The following is an 18,296-nucleotide window of genomic DNA, read 5'->3' as shown; positions in this document are numbered from 1 at the left end:
TCTCTAAGGGCAGCTCTGCACAAAGCATTCTAGAGGGGAAAATAGTAGCAGTAATAGTAGTACTCTGAAGTCCCTACTCTCCTTGCTTATCTGTGTGCTCCTTTTTCCGTCCTTACTTTCTCTAACTTCAAAGGGAAACAGAGAACTAAACTATGATAGTCATCATTCTTCTGCTGCTGATGTCCATTTCTCTCACACATCATCAGAAAGCAGAAAATGTGTGCAAAAATATCAAGACACATAAACATGCTACGTTTTCTCAGCTGAGGAAACACAGCACAATACTGTCCTACAGTTAGTGCCTTATGGCTTTCCTTTGTCTTCTGCTTTCTTTCATTCATTCATTCATTCATTCCATTTATTTCATTTATATACCGCCCTTCCAAAAATGGCTCAGGGTGCTTCAGTCCTCAGTATAGACTGAGGACTGAAAGAGCTGTCACACAGTGTTGTCCCAATTTGAAAATACAGGGCAGGTGCAGTTTGCCACCTGGATGCTTACCCCAGGTGAGCAAGTAAGTAGTACATTGCATAGGGTCTTAGATAACATACCCCTCCAATCCAAATAAGACAGATTTGACCACAAATGTGGCCATCTTGAAACCAGGCCGACTTGATTCGGCCTTGATTTTGAAAATCAGATTTGAATAGATTCGATCTGTGCAGAGATGAGGAGAGGTGAGTCTCTGAATTACTTTAATAAAAAGAAAAAAATGGCGCCAGGACACTCCAAAAGTAAATAATGAATTAATTCCCTTTTCAGAGCCTGCAGTGATGACCTCCGACCAATGGCCACCATCCCCCTGTGGCCGTTGGCCCCTCCTAGGGCTGGCTGTGGCTGCTAGCATGGCAGCAGGGAGGCAGCAATCGGACCCGCCATCCCTCCCCACCAATGCAGAGTTGGCAGCGGGGATGGGATCACCATCCCTCCCCGCAGCCTGGCTGGCTGGCACTAGCTCTCACACTGACTGCCCCTGCCAGTCTAGCCTCCTTTAAATGGCCTCTGTGCAGGTGTGGGGAGGCCATTTAATGGATTAGCCCGTGTTCTTTTGATTAGGACAGCACCAGTGTTGAACAACTTCTATAGAACATGAGAAATTAAGGAACACTACATCACACAATAGAAATATTTTGTTTGTCAGAATATGTCTATTAATTTATTATTATTTATTATTTCTTGTTTACACAGTCAGACAGGTGTTATTGACTGGTTTGTTTTATCCAGACATCAAGTTCTTCCCAAGGACCTGGGATGGCTGGATTTTATTGTCAATTGTTATAGATATTGTGGCAGAATGCAGGCTGTTCCCAGTAAAGCTGTTTTTTGTAATTGGCTGATGGTGATTTCTGTGGCCCCTATGGTGTTGAGGTGCTCTTCAAGGTCTTTTGGAACTGCACCCAGGGCGCCAATTACCACTGGGATTATTTTGGTCTTCTTCTGCCACAGCCTTTCAATTTCAATTTGTAGATCTTTGTATTTTGTGATTTTTTCTATTTCTTTTTCTTCTATTCTGCTATCTCCTGGTATTGCTATGTCGATTATTTTAACTTGTTTTTCTAGTTGTTGTTGTTATTATTATTATTATTATTATTTCTTGTTTACACAGTCAGACAGGTTTTATTGACTGGTTTGTTTTATCCAGACATCGAGTCCTTCCCAAGGACCTGGGATGGCTGGATTTTATTGTCAATGTTGTTGCTGTTGTTATAGATATCGTCGCAGAATATAGGCTGTTCCCAGTAAAGATGCTTTTTGTAATTGGCTGGTGGTGATTTCAATTACAAAAAATATTATTATATTGCCTCACTGTGCCTCACTGGGGGAATTATAATTATTTCTTGTTTACACAGTCAGACAGGTGTTATTGACTGGTTTGTTTTATCCAGACATCGAGTCCTTCCCAAGGACCTGGTATGGCTGAATTTTGTTGTCAATATTATTATTCTTGTTATTATTATAGATATTGTTGCAGAATATAGGCTGTTCCCAGTAAAGCTGCTTTTTGTAATTGGCTGATGGTGATTTCTGTGACCCCTTTGGTGTTGAGGTGCTCTTCAAGTTGTTTTTGGAATTACAGCTAGGTTGCCAATTACTACTGGGATTATTTTGGTTTTCTTCTGCCACAGCCTTTCAATTTTTTGAATAAGCTGGAGGATTGGGAGGAATGGATAAAACATTTCCATCTAGAGCAGGCAGGAGTTCATAAAGGACACAGCACGATAGATCATTGTGCTACCCTGAAGGGGTGATTCTAGAAATGGTTATTCAGAAATTACAACAGCCACAAAAAACAGCTTTATGTCATGTTTATTGACGTTACGTTAGCTTTTGATTTGACTGCCTGGTCCAGATTTTGGAAGAAAATCCAAACAGATATCAATAGATGACTCCTTAGGTTACTAAGTGAATTACATTCTGACATTAAGGCCAGGGTGAGAGTGGGCTGGAAAGGGTCTTTACCTGATCCCATTCCATTGAAGAGAGATGCTATGAATCAGTGAAACTATTCACACATCACCAAAAACCGGTCTAAGGAAGCACAGCCCAGTTTTCAGTGCACATGTGTACCTCCAGGATTGGGCCTAATCCTGGCAGCACCTAGGTGACAAACCTGCCTAGGCAGCCACCCTACAAGACAAAGTTAGGAAAGTAAGCGCTCTCCTAACTCTGTTTTTGTGATTGTCTGTCAGCTGTGACTGCTTGCAGTCAGGAATGGCAAACTGAGCAGATCCCCGGCAGTTTGGGGGAGGGAAGGGGGATTCCCACAATGCACCGCACACTCGTGTGGTGCACTATTGGAGCTCCAGGGGCAGGGAGACGCAGGGCAACATGTCCCGGCACACCGGCCCTCCAAGCTACTGGTAAGTCATCTGGGCGGCCGATCCATCAGTCATCTGTGAGGAGATAAGCTCTTTAGGGCTTTCTCCTCGCCAACCCTCTTGCCCTTTCTCATTGCTTGTGAGTGTAACAACACTCACTAACCTTATAGGGTTATTGTAGGGATTACAACAGGATAATACAAGTGATGCATTTTGTGCACACACACACACACACACACACAAAAGTGCTAAGCATTTATCATATACGGTGCTGCAACAAAGTGAAAAAAGTTTGGAGAAACACCAAAGTCAGGTAGACAGGATGAGTTTTCCCAGTAAAGGTAAAGTGCGTCATCGGTTTTGACTCCTGGTGACCACAGAGCCCTGTGGTTTTTCTTTGGTAGAATACAGGAGGGATTTACCATTGCCATCTCCCGCGCAGTATGAGATGATGCCTTTCAGCATCTTCCTATATTGCTGCTGCTGCCTGATATGGGAAACATACCAGCGAGGATTCGAACCGGCAATGTCTGGCTTGATAATCGTCATTTCCCCACTGTGCCATTATTATCCAGTAGCTAATCTAAAATATAGGCAATGTTTCCTTATGTTAAGTCACACTATATAAAATCACTTAGGACACTAATAACATGGTTTATCAGATCATCAAAGAAGACTAGCATCCACTAAGCCCCCAGGATTTCCTTGGTATGGTTACCGTTTTATACAGCCTTGATAATTGTGTAGATGGTTTCATAGTATTGCCGGACATACATTATATACAAAAGTAATCATACTAGAATCAATTACTGGGGGAAATATCCATCATGATGATAGGTACATGCAGACGGAATGTTTGTATGAATTCAATCCCTTGCTGGGTCCTTATCAGTGAAGGCTGGGCCACCTCCTGTCAAAGGTGGAGGGAGGTTTGGCCCTTATTGCAAGTTGTCACTATATACAGTGCTTTTCTTTTCCCCATAAGAGTAAGCAGCAACCATATAGGACAAAAGTTATATAGGTGCACTACTAGGCTGGGGGCTAAACTTATTCTGTGTCCCTAGTTACCCCCAAACATTGAGAATTAAACCTACCCCAGCTGCATAGCCCTATATTGAATTTTGCTTCTTAGTCATGCTAGAGTGGAATGAAATCTTGCGGAAACTGGGACAAACAGCTGAGAACTGGGACACATATCAGGCCAGGGACTCGTGGTTCCTAGAAATCTGACTGGGGTACCTGGACTAAGATTTTCAGAAGTAATTAAAAAAACAAATTGTTTGTCCCAGGCAGCCCTATTTCTATTCTAAGTATCTGACTTGTAAAAGGGGATAAAAAGAAACCCATTTACCCTCCTGCACTATAATGTCTGTCATTAAGTCTGGCAATTTTGTCAATCATCCATTGTCTGGCTACTACATTTTGAAGAGCTGGATCCTAGGTCCTAGATTTTTTTTTTTTTTTTAAGTCAAGGCCTGACATATTTCTTGCAAACACATATGCTTTTAAGAATAAAAACAACCATCAGATGCTACAAAAAACAACAACACAATGCTACACCAGCTTTCCTCAGTATGCAGTCCATCACAAAGGGCTTTAGTCAGATTAACTGACCAACTAGCTCACTTTAAACAACACTGAATACCATGAATCTCTGAGAAAGCATCTAGGTTGTATTTTACTTAATACATTTTGACACACATCCTCGAATACTAGAGCCAGCAGTTCCTCTGCTCTTTGGTACTGACAAGTGTAGATAGCCCAGGATAGATCTTTTTTTATTTAATCAGAGGTTTGGCTACAAGACCCATTTCTATAATTCTAAGAGAAAAGGAGCCCAATAAAACCTCTAGTAGTTGATGCTGACTACTGTGAAACCTACAGAGACAAGAACTGACCTGCTGCTGAACTCAGATAACAAGCAACTGATGCCTCTAGCAGACAGCTCGAGTCTTCTTTTTCTATCCAAGCACAAATTGAGCTCATTTCTATTGCACCTTTCACCATAATAAAAGAAGCATTTAAATGATAGATTCGGGCCACATGAACTTAATCCCAAGGGCAGCATTATTTACTGGGCAAGGAAGGAGGCACATTTCCAAGTGGTCACACTCATATTTAGTAGGGGGATAGCTACTGTCCCTTTACAACCCAGCACAGAATCCCTCCCACTGGCTGTTTCTGGTGTCTCTCATGTGTTTCCTTTTTGACTGTGAACCTCTTTGGATCAGGAAGAACCATCTTCTTGTTCCTTTTGCTGGGTAAACAGCTTTGATGTTGTCATGTTGTCACAATGTCATATTGACAGGTTGGGGCAGTGGCCAGGAGTGCTTTTTATCAGCTTTGGCTAGTATGTCACCTACACCTATTTTTTCAGACAAATGACCTTAAAACAGTGGTATAAATGCTGGTAACCTTCAGCATTTGACTACTGTAATGCACTGGGGCTGCCTTTGTACTTAGTCCGGAAACCACAATTGGTACAGAATGCGGCAGCCAGGCTGGTCCAGGGTACTTAAGAGAGAGCCTCCTTTGTCATGAATCCTGACACCGATTAAGATAATCTGGGGAAGTCTGGTTACAGTTGCCACTGGTTCGTTTGGTGGTGACTTGGGCTCGGGCTTTCTCTGTAGCTGCCCCATGGCATTGGAATATGCTCCCTCTCAAAATAAGAGCTTCTCCTTCTCTAGTTGCTTTTTAAAAGGCCCTCAAGAAACATCTTTTTTCAGGCTTTTAATTAAAATTAATTGTAAACTGTTTAATTGTTCTTATTCTGTGAAATGGTTGTAATTGTTTTTATTTTGTTTTATATATGTTGTGTTTTAAATTATGTAAAGTAAACCACCTAGAGATAAACACATGAGGTGGTGTGTGTGTGTGTGTATATGTATGTGTGTGTGTGTGTATATATATATATATATATATATATATATATATATATATATAATCAATAAATAAATGAAATAAATAAATATAGCCACTCAGATTTTGCTATGTGCTGATGTCACTGAAAGTAAATAAAGTCAATTCAGAGTGAGGGAAATGTCTCCTGAAAAAGCAAATACTTTCAAAGCAATCACAAAAAAGTTGCCAAAAGCTGAGTCGCTTCTCAATGCTGATGAAATTTGTAACAGAAAATAGTGCATACTTTGAGCTCAGCCCTAACTTAAATAAATGGTACAAATCAAAGGAAGCATCATTCCACATGGAATAATTATTTTGCAAAATAATAAAACTAGATGCCATCTAGTTAAATAGCTGCCAAACAATACTTAATACTGTGTAATCCTCAAAAGCATGAGTTATAAAAATGCTTTATGATCCTGTTATAAATATGTGTGAGATTTATGATTAATAATCTTAGAGCATTGGTTGTGGCCTCTGACACTTCTTGTAATGCATTATAATTAGGATACGGCCCCAGTTGTACTCCATGTAGAAGTTGGGCCAGCAACTTTACTACAAATAACTTGGTAACCACTGGCACAATTTCTGCAGATTACTCATCACTTTATTGGCCATTGCCTGATGATTTGCTACTGTGTACATGAACTGATGCAATTGAAAAGTTAAGAGGATATCAAAGTTTGGTCTGTGATGATTTTTCTGTGATGGCTCATTCATACAGCATCATATCACCACAGGATGCTATGGTCATCATGAGATACACATTTATAAGAACACCCCTTACCATTCCAAATGTGTCAGCAGCACCATAACACAGGCCGAGACATAATTAAAAGAGCTTTATCAATCTAAAGTACTCTGCATACGACTAAAATGTCTAAGGGCACACTGCTGCTGTTCTCTTAAGTCATTCTTCTGCTTTCAAAATCTTAAAATATTTGCAAAACAAAATGATATAAAAGTCTAGAGACAATATTTTGACTGGTCATACATAGGCTGATATCGTGCTCTATACTTTTAGGTGGCTCTAATATTATAACTAGGGGTGTGCTTGGACCGCAGTCCAAGGTGTGGTCTGAATTCGGACCAGTCTGCAGTCTGGTGAACTGGTTTGGCCCGGTTTGACCGAACCGCGGACTGGTCTGTTGGTTTGAGGTGGAATGGGGCGGGGGCGGTCGAGCAGCACCTTTAAAAGGACAAGTGCACAACCTTGCCGGCATGATTACTGCTCTAAGCAGCTTCCTACTGTGGTGGTGCTCCCCCCAGCAGCCCACACGTGGCTGCAGAACAGCTCTGTCACTTACCTGGCCTCTGCACATGCACAGAGGCCTTTTGCATAGTCAGCATGGTGACCTCTGGACCGGTCTGGCCAAACCAGTTCACCAGAATTTGGACTGATCTTAATTCAGACCACAATTTGGACAGAGTTCCGTGAACACCCCTAATTATAACTGGAAACTCTGAACATATCTGATGTAGATTGCTATTTGGTAAAGGCACTGGGCAAAGAGATAATTACGTACCCTACAAAGGCTGCTGTTCTGTCCAGGAATAACTATTTTTCATATTAAATTCATGAAAATCTATTAGCTTCCTAATGAGAGCCTGACATCTTCCCCAGTGTATGACATCTCATTTTTAAAAAGACCTCCCATATTCATGCACTGGTCATTTATTGCAATAAATCAGCTCAGTCCATCAGTTACCTTATATGCACTTAGCTGCTGTACAGACTTTTAAAGATTAAAGGCAAATTTTGGACTTTCCTCCTCAGGCTATGTGTTTGTGTAGGTTTCTTTTTTCTATTATTTACTCTCTCTTCTCACCAGGGCCGCCTCTTTATGTTTTCTTGCCAATAGAATGACAAGTGAATATGCTAATTGATCTCTTGCTGCTTTGTTAGTCTGAATTCGAAAGTTAGGTCATTAATGTTTTCTTACAGCTAATAGATTTCCACTGCAGGTTCCTTGACCCTTTCTTTTTTTCTTCTTCCTGTCTTTGTATTGGGGAAGTCTACAAAAATGCTTTGGAGTTGTTGTATCCTATATAGTGTGCTTCACAATGTTAAACTACATATTCATAAAACACCCTTCCAAGAATACAGCAAGCTGAAGAGATAATTAGCTAAATACAATTTCTAACCAATTTTGCATATCAAAGGTAATATGCTTCTAGAATTGCTTGAAGTAATTTTGGTTAGATCATTTCAAACAGGAGTTTGTTTTTTTAAGCATTTAAAATCTCTTATGCAAGTGCATCCAAGGAAGTGTTTTCAGACAGATACAATTAATATTCAGAATATCCCTTCAAGATATCTCATTGGAGGAAATGAACCCTTTCCCATATTCATACAGTCATTCTGCAAACTTTACAACAACAAAAAAATACACAGCACAAGCAATGGCTTCTGAAATTACTATCTGTCAAACATAAACCTACAAGCATGTTCCTTCAGTATATTTTCTTTCCAAATAAAGATTGTTGTGTAAAATGTATTCTGTTTTCCATGACATATGCAGCAAGATATCAAAGAGCTCACTGATCCACACAATTTAAATGTCAATAAAGCTTGTTCTTCTGTCATGATGGTAATTTGTGTTGACAATTATTGCCTTTTCTCCAAACTAGTATGATCACACAAATTATTCTTTTTCCTTACTTTCCTGTTTTTCATAGGCAATCAGAGCCACCTTATGGCATTTGCTGCTTCATTATGCAGGACACTAATAATTTCCAAGTTTTCGCTTATAATTTCTGAGTTTTAAGATAAAATATTTTACAGTGTCCCATTCCTCTTTCCTTCCACCCAGGTGACCTTACAAATGTTCTTGCTGTATTCCAGAAAATATTAAATTTAACTCATAACTCTGGAAAGAAGTAAGGGCCAGACAGAAAACAGGTAAGATAAATATTTTGTGTATAAACATGCATTTATGAAATTCATATATTTTGAGGAAGCACATTTCCTCCCCAAATACATAAAGTTCCCTTCTATGCTTATGTATATTTACTATCACTCTGATAATTTCTAGGATCCACCCACCCACCACTGGAATAATCATAAACTTGGGATGTTGGGTTTTTTTGTTTTTTGTTTTGTTTTTTGAGACGGGTTTTGTTTTGTTTTTTAATACAGAGTTTGCATTTTGATGGATACCATTTTTTAAATGCACTAGTGCTCACAACTGAAATTAAATTGTCGGAAACAGTGTGTGTGTGTGTGTGTGTGTGTGTGTGTGTGTGGTGCACATGTAAATGTGTGCATGCATATAAGCAGCTATGTGTTGCTTCTGCATTTTTATTTTCCTGCTGCTTGCAGAACTGTTGCAATATCATGTACAGCCATCAGCTCATGCCTAAAACTCAGAACCAGACAAGACGTGGAGGAGGATCCTGCTATGTACAGGAATGAAAGAGAGTCAGTAGACCCTGGCAAGCACCCCATGATGGCTACCCTGGAAGATGTCCCACCAGAAGAAGCTACAGAGTCAGGAGTCCTAATGCACTGCTGTGCTCTGAACCCTTTACAATATCCCCCCAGGATGCCAGGAGCAGAGGGTCTGAGCTGAAGCCCAAACCAACCAAAGGTGCAGTGTATATCTGTCTCTAAGACTTATTTGGAAGGCACAGAACTCAAGTTTTCTCCAGATCAGGACCATAGTGATGCTCTAGGAAGCAGTGGAACTGCAAAGCCAGTTATAAAGTCTTTAACTGACCGTCTAGCTGTTGTTGGTATAACAATTCATTATGCCTTTTGTGCTAGTTCTTCTGACTCCTTGAACAGACAGCTCCCCTACTGCTCCAGCAGCCTTACCACAAACCTGCTCCTTGTTCTGCTGAACAGTTGCCCAGTCTTGTGAGTAAGACAAGCGATCCAAAGCACACAGCTGTGATGGCAGGAACAGGCCATCTGATGTGATCCACTGTATGAGGTTGTTCTCACAAGCAGCCAAGACCAGGTAGGGCAGCTAAGCCTGGGCTTGTCTGCCCATGAGAACCGCCAAGAGCTGCATGGCTCCTGGTGGCAAACCCACTTTGGTGGGTTTGAGAACCGCCAAGAGCTGCATGACTTTGGTGGCAAACCCACCTAGGGAGCCCACCAGTTATCCAAGGTTAACCCAGGCTAAATGCTCATGTGTCATCACTGGCTCCTCCCAGCCAGCGTTGACACAGGAGTAGGCTCCTGGCCATCACCAGAGGGGGATCCCCACAACATTGTGGGATTTCCAAGGACCGGAATAATATATCGCGGCCCCCGAACCACCAAGCTGCCTGGGGCAGCAGCAGCTCATATGGGCGTGCAATGTGCACCCCAACAATTCTTATAGATTGTCGGCAGGGAAGAGAAGCTGCTGCAGCCTTCCCTGATGCCTGCCCTCGAGCCCACTCATAGGGAGAAAGGGCTCAGTGCCTTTTTCTCAGCCCTTTTGAGGAATCTGTATGTAGTATGTATGTAGCTCTAGGCTCCTTGGAGGAAGAGCAGGATATAAAATGTTATTTAATAATAATAATAATAATAATAATAATAATAAGAAGAAGAAGAAGAAGAAGAAGAAGAAGAAGAAGAAGAAGAAGAAGAAGAAGAAGAAGAAGAAGAAGAAGAATATATCAAGGACAGTGAAGAAGATGCAATTCAAATGGTCAAGAACGAGAAACTATTCAACACCAATGAAACAAAGCAAGCCTACAAGAAAGAACAAGTCAAGAACCAAGCAGAAAAATGGAGAAATAAGCCCCTGCATGGTCAATATTTGCACAATATAAGTGGAAAATCAGACATCACCAAGACCTGGCAATGGCTTAAGAATGGTTACTTGAAGAAAGAAACAGAGGGTTTAATACTGGCTGCGCAAGAACAGGCACTAAGAACAAATGCAATACGAGCAAAAGTCAAAAAATCCACAACAAACAGCAAGTGCCGCCTTTGTAAAGAAGCAGATGAAACAGTGGACCACCTAATCAGCTGTTGTAAAAAGATCGCACAGAGTGACTACAAACAAAGGCATGACAAGGTAGCAGGGATGATACACTGGAACATCTGCAAAAAATACAAGCTACCTGTAGCCAAGAATTGGTGGGATCATAAAATTGAAAGAGTTGAAGAAAATGAAGATGTAAAAATATTATGGGACTTCCGACTACAAACAGACAAACATCTGCCACACAATACACCAGATATAACTGTAGTCGAGAAGAAGGAAAAACAAGTTAGAATAATCGACATAGCAATACCAGGAGATAGCAGAATAGAACAAACAGAAATAGAAAAAATCACAAAATACAAAGATCTACAAATTGAAATTGAAAGACTGTGGCAGAAAAAGACCAAAATAATCCCAGTGGTAATTGGCGCCCTGGGTGCAGTTCCAAAAGACCTTGAAGAGCACCTCAACACCATAGGGGCCACAGAAATCACCATCAGCCAATTACAAAAAGCAGCTTTACTGGGAACAGCCTATATTCTGCGACGATATCTATAACAGCAGCAACAACATTGACCATAAAATTCAGCCATCCCAGGTCCTTGAGAAGGACTCGATGTCTGGATAAAACAAACCAGTCAATAACACCTGTCTGACTGTGTAAATTGTAAATTAATAATAATAATAACAACAACAACAACAACAACAACAACAACAATAGACAACTTGAAGAGCACCTCAACACCATAGGGGCCACAGAAATCACCATCAGCCAATTACAAAAAGCAACTTTACTGGGAACAGCCTATATTCTGCAACGATATCCTCTCTAATAAAACGCTTGGTGTCCGTCCGTGGACGGACACCAAGCGTGCGTTCGTGCCTGGCCTGTTCTGGACATGCCCAGAACAGGGCAAGGGAGGCACGAACGGCAGGACCCGGCGGCCATGTTGGGGCCGGGAGAAGGAGAAGTGGCTGCCGCCTACGCCAGGAGGAGAGTGCGGGAGAGGCGGCGGCGCAGCCGTGGCCACGGCCAGAGGTGGCGGTGGCCGCGACGGGGCAACTGGCTGCGGGAGTGCGGGTGAGGCGGCGGCGGGGCCAGAAGCGGCCGCCGCAAATAAAGGAGAGAGGCGCCGGGGGAAGAGGCGGCGGGGAAGCTGGCCGAGGTGGTGGCGGAGCCGCCGCCGAGGCCTGGCGCCGTCAGTAAAGCCGGGCGTGGGGGGGAAACCTTGGGGCCCGATCCCACCATTCCCGTCCCCCCGCCAAATTACTAAGGGCCAAATTGGCCCTGAAAAATGCCGCCGCCGAACCGCCCTCCCAGCTGCCCGATCCCACCATTTGTACAGGAAAGAGGAGCTCGCTAGCAGAGCTCCTCTTTCTGCAAAGGGTCTTCTCAAACTGGCGCTTTGAGCGGAAAGGGCGTCCTTTCCGCTCAAAGCGCCAGTTTGAGAAGAGCCTTTGCAGAAAGAGGAGCTCTGCTGGCGAGCTCCTCTTTCCTGTACAAATGGTGGGATCGGGCAGCTGGGAGGGCGGTTCGGCGGCGGGGGCCGAAAGCATTACTAGCGCCCGTTTTTCAACGGGCTAAAATTCACTTGTCTATAATAAAAGCAACAACACTGATAATAACATTCAGCCATCCCAGGGCCTTGGGAAGGACTCGATGTCTGGATAAAACAAACTAGACAATAACACCTGTGTGACTGTGTGAACAACAACAATAATAATAATATACCCCAACCAACTTTTTCACTGCTGCCACTCATTCATAGTCCCAGCAGAAGCAGTGGCTGTGTTTCTCAGTGTGGATGGACTGCTTTTTTTTTTTTAAGCACGTCTGTTCTCGCCTTGATTTGGCTTCACAACATCACTAGAAAATCCATGCGATTTAACGATGATGTCTAAAGCCAATCAGACTGAGGGGAAAGCTTCTTTCCTGGACAGGTGATTTTTGGGTAAAACTCAAGAAAATAAATGTGCTCAGCTGCACTGGGGAGCACAATCACCATAGCCAGAACTGGGATGAAACTTGCTGGGCTTATTTTGAATGCTCCCTGCAAAATCACTTCATCTTTTTTCTTTTTAAGATCAAGAGATGGTCAGAGTTCTATGCTGGAATTTTTTCATATATTATATTATCCCACAGCAGAGAACCAATAACCAGATTATTCAAACAATACTGCCTATTAGTGTTTTGGATCCTAAAGCAATTATCATAATTCAGAGTTTATTGCAGATAGAGATTTCTGATCACTTCTTTAGAGGTTTAATAATAACAATAGACAACTTGACAACTTGACAATTGACAACTTGTCAATAACAATAGACAAGCTGCATCAAGAATGTGTTAAATTACTGGACAGTCAGTGAAAACAAAACAAAACAAAATACAATAACCTTCCTCTTTCCTTCCTTCGTTGCATAATATTGCCAGGTTGTTAAGTTTAAAAAAAGTAGTTTCTACGGCCTCTGCTACTCCCACACACATCCTTGCTGACAATTAGATTAAGGTAAGAACTCTACTAATTGTGTGCCTGATAGAGAAGCAGTTCATATTTCACAGCAGCCAAAACTGAAAAGAACCCAACCATTGCCTATGCCCACACACACCACCCAGTCATATCTGCTGAGAAACCACCAGTTCTGTAAAAGCTCAAGAATAAGCCAGAGTTTCAGAGCTGACCTAATTCTGCTTTCCCGTTAAATACTGACTTCTCTAGACTATATAATATCCTTAGCAGGTTAAAGAGTGATATATACATAAATGATGAGGCTTTTTTCTGCTATATAACAATATCCCCTTTCTGCAGAAAAGTAGAAATATCCCCTGGCACAACATTGTTCGGGAACAACACTATGAGGTCATTCACACAATCACAAAAGAAAACTGTGTTTTACCCAGGTTTGGGAGCTGTGTGCGCTCCCAATTTTTGGTTGTGTGGAAGCAAGGAAGGAAGGAAGAAAAGCTACCCAGCTTTTCCTCCTACCTTGCTTCCATGCAATCACTTCTACCCAGGTTTTCCTCCTTCTTTATTTTTTCGCACACAGCTCCCAAACCCTGGTAGAAAAGTTTTTGATTGTGTGAATGATTTCTGTGTTGAGGCCAAGCACTGAGGAAATTTAAATGATGGTGCACTTCAGCCTACATTTGATCCTATTCAGGATTTTCTCTTCCTTCTCTTATCACTGTGGCAGGTGTTGAAAGAAGCAGCATTGAGAAGACAAGGAGGCTATTCACATGATGGAGGATTACCGGGCTAATGGAGCCACGCCCGGTTTTCCTCCATCATGAGAACCACCAGGCTCGCGGGCGAGTCCAGTGGTTCAACGGTGGCTAGCCCACCAAAGCAACCCTCCCCTTAAATGTGGTTAGTGAAATGAGTGCTCCGCTAACCCCATTTTTAAAATCATGAGTTGCCAAGGCACAGCACCGTGGTGTGGCGACTCGTGAGAAGACCCCCGACAGGGAGGCTACAACAAACCTACCGGTGCTGGAGGGGCTTCCCAGAATGCCCCGCGCACTTGCACCGGGCATTCTGGAACTTCCGGGGGCCAGACAGGCCCCAATCCCCATTGCCCCAACCGGCTCTGTGACAGAGCCAGTAATCATGTGGGCAGATGATCCGGCCGCCCAGGGATGGCACGGCGATCATCTGCGGGGAGGGGTAAGTTAACCCACTCTCCCTGTAGACTTGCCCAAAGCTCTTCTCATTGATCATGAGAGCATCCAGAAGTCAGGAAAAGCTGACAAAGAATACAATGGGGTCAGGGAAAGCTGAGTGCAGCATGCCACCACTGCAGTTTCCCCACTGCCCAGTTCCAATGCAACATCGCTATGGAGCAACACTGTCTTTGGACACAAGAAGAAGCTGCCTTATACTGAGTCAGACCATTGGTACATGTAACTTAGTATTGTCTACACTGACTGGCAGCAGCTTCTCCAAGGCTTCAGGCAGGAGTCTTTCCTAGGTGCCAGGGATTATAACTGGGGCCTTCTGCATGCAAAGCAGATGCTCTCCCACTGAGCTACAGCCCCACCCACAAAGGTGTCATACATGGGTCTCCCATTGAAACACTGACCACACCAAGACCTGCTTAACATCAGAAAGATGATTGTATCGTGTGCCCTTAGACCAGGCCTGCATAACATGTGGCCCGTGCTGACTTTTTTTTTTTAGCCCGTGGGGCCATTCCGCTTGGCCCCCCCACCTCCCTCCTGACCCAAACCTCAGTGTATTTATTTTTTAATTTTTCTTTACATTTCTGCTGCTACGCAGCTGTGGGATGGTTGCCAGGGGGGTGAACCAGGAGTAGTCCTTCTTCCCTGCCCCCCTTGGTGGGGCAGCAGCAGCAGCTCCCAGAGCGGTACAGGGCCTGCCATTTGGCCCCGTGTCTCTTCCCAATTGTGAGGAGCGCCTGCACAGTGGAAAGATCGTTGCAAGGCAGATTGGGCTTGCAACCATCTCTCCACTGTGCAGGCGTGCCTCACAGTTGGGAAGAGACACAGGGCCAAACGGCAGCCCCTGCGTCACTCTGGAAGCCATTGCCGCTGCAAGGGGGGAAGTAAAGAAGGACTATTTCTAGCTCCGCCCCTCCTGGAGCCATCCCTCCGCTAGGTGGCAGCAGAAATTTAATATGAAAAAGCACAGAGGTTGGCAGGACAGAGTGGCTCCTCTCATAAAGTCTCCACCCTCTCTCTCTTCCTCCACCCCCTGAAGCCAAGCCTCCTGCCCCATCCTTTCCCTCTCTCTTCCCCCCATTCTCTCTCTCTCTCTCTCTCTCTCTCAAGCCAAGCCTCCTGTCCCATCCTTTCCCTCTTTCTTTCCCCCTCAATTCTCTCTCTCTTTCTCTCTCTCATGCCAAGCCTCCTGCTCCATCCTTTCCCTTTCTTTCCCCTTCTCCATTCTCTCTCTCTCTTCTCTCTCTCCCATGCCAAGCCTCTTGCCCCATCCTTTTTCTTTCTTTCCCCCTCTCCCTTCTGATCAAAGTGTAATCTTCTCATCCAAAATTATGAGAAAAACTTCTCTAATTGTTTTCCTTACAAGTGCTCCATGTTAAGTGTGATGATTTGGCAGAGGTGGAAACGAAAAACAATACATTTTATGTATTTTGTACAGATTGTATTGTATTTATTTTATTAGAATGAAATTTAATTCAATTTATTTTATATTAATTTACATTAATCTTGGCCTGCCAGAACGTCAAAAGTTAAATTTTGATTAAATTCATTATAATTAATTTCTCTTTAATGTATTTGATTTAATTAATTGGTTGATATTAAGTGTTACTTTAATAATCAACTCCCTAAAAATTGACCTTGGCCCCCATGAACCAAGTCACAGTGGGTTTCGGCCCACCAGGTCATGTGAGTTGTGCACACCTGCCTTAGACCATGCTCTGGACCCATGGGTGGAACTGGGGTGGGGCAGCCAGGGCACGTGCCTTAGGTGCCACTGAGGGGAGGGTGCCATGCCAGTTCCTGCCACCCCCACCCCATTGCCCACCTGCCCAGCCCCAGAGCCCCTCAGCCACTTGCCATCCTGCTTGCCTTCTGCGAGGCCTAGGATCGGGGGCTGCGGGACCTGCAAACTGCAGAGCAGCTCTTCTCTCCCCGCCTCTCAGCTGATCAGCGGGTGGGCGGGGCTTACAGAGAGGCCTCCGTGTAGGCCTCCCTGAAGCCTGAGCTCGGCAGGCCCCAAAGAAGCCGGGAAGAAGAAGGCAGGCAGTTCTCTGCAGCAGCAGACCCTCTGCCCAGACCATCCAGCACAGCTTTTGCCAGGTAGACTGTGAATTCCTTTTTGTAGGTTACCTCCCCCCCCATATAGGGATCTGCTGGCCATAGGGCTTTGATATGGAGGGTGGGGGGGAGATGTAGAAGCCTTTGAATATTTAATTTAAAACAGAGTGGAAACTTTGCTGGCTTTAAAAACAAAAACTATCTAAAAAGCCCTGTAAGTGGTTTGTTTCATGGAAGAAAATTACAAAAACCTCTGGAACAATATTATATTTATTTATTCATTCATTCATTCATTCATAAATGCACTTATGTTCAAGTTGTTTTGCAACCCAGAAGGTCTGAGTGAGAACTGTGAAGCATGTGTTGTGCTTTTGTTTTATTTTGTTTTATTTTTCTTATGTGTGAACTGCTCCCCAATAACTCTCAAGGACTTCAGGGTAAATCTGGCCAACATGTGAATGCAGCTCCTCCATTCCAGAGGAGATGTGTGTTAAAGCGCTTTAAAAGCCTTGTGTGAAAAACCTCCTGGAATCAAACTTTACTGAATTTGTTCAGAATTCTGAGAAAACAAACATAGGCTCACCCTGCATGGTTGAAAGTCTCCTTTGCTAATCTGCAGCGAGGGGCCCATTTTAATAATTCATCTTTCTAGTGTGTTCTAGGCATTAAAAGTAATACAAATGTATAGTACTCAAATGTATATCACTATATATTGTGACGTGTGCGTGTGTGTATTCAGTGAAATGTATTTCCAGGCAGCATACTTATTTTGGAATATCAGACTTAAATCCTTGGGGGCCTGAGATGTGTGGAGGCCCTGGACTTTGAGGGGCTGGGGGCCCATTTTAAAATCTCATCTTGGCCCATTCCAACCTTGCTATGCCCCTGGCAGAATAGATACATATGTATTGATCACTACACATAGGTTTCTGCACAACACCTGCACAGAAGAAACTCCCATGTAGAAAATGTGTCTCTTGTAAATTGACCCTGAATTTTCCATCCATGACTGGGATATTTGAGAGTTACCGTCAATAATAAAAAACAGCACACTGCTTGTGACAGGAAGGAGCAAATTACAATGATTTCTTAGTCTGGCAGGGGCTGGTTTTGGCCCTGGCAGAACTTGGCTGTCTGCTCCTGTTGCAAATGCCTCTGTCTAGTGTGGCAAACTAATGTATCCTCCTCCCTCTTGGTGTCAAAGTAAGCACTAGTGTGGTGAATGCACATATACCCCATCATGAGCCAACAGTCATCACAAGACAAAGGCTGGCAGGAATCATTCACTGGTATATAGATTCTCCCCCCTCCCCCCGCCACCTCCTTTCCCCCCTGTTTTGCTAGTGGCTATATTTGGGCAGGTGATCCTCTAGGACAAAGTCATGTTTTTTTAAAAAAGCATGAGAGGAGACAGAGAAAATGACATTTGGAATCCTCACATAACTCCTGACTGTTGTTCTAAGTCTTTTACAGAGATGGCTCATGTTTTCAGGTTTTGATCAACAACCATGTCTAGATGGTACAGCGTTCCTTTTAACAGGGATTTCCAGATATTGTTGACTACAAGTCCTATCATCCCTGTTTAGACAGGGGCACAATTTCAGTGCTTGCCCTAGGCGCTATTTTCACTAGATACGCCTCTGTCTGGACCAGGCACTGGGGAAATTAAAATGGAACAAATTTCAGTCTCATGTTGCACAATTTTCAGTCTCATGCAAGAAAAAAATTTAAAGGAGCCTGGAGGGAGGGAAAAAGAGGCCTAGGTGTGAGAGGCCCTCCTGGGTGAGGAAGTAGACTATCAGCATTTCCCTAAAGGTGCTACGTGTGGACATCAGGACTGTCCAGAGATATTAAGAAGCCTAACTAACCATACTTGCAGAATGCAAGTTCTATTGAAGAGTATTCTGAAAAAC

This window comes from Hemicordylus capensis, chromosome 3 (genome assembly GCF_027244095.1).
Source record: "Hemicordylus capensis ecotype Gifberg chromosome 3, rHemCap1.1.pri, whole genome shotgun sequence".
Lineage (NCBI taxonomy): Eukaryota > Metazoa > Chordata > Lepidosauria > Squamata > Cordylidae > Hemicordylus > Hemicordylus capensis.
Note: the sequence above shows the minus strand (reverse complement) of the source record.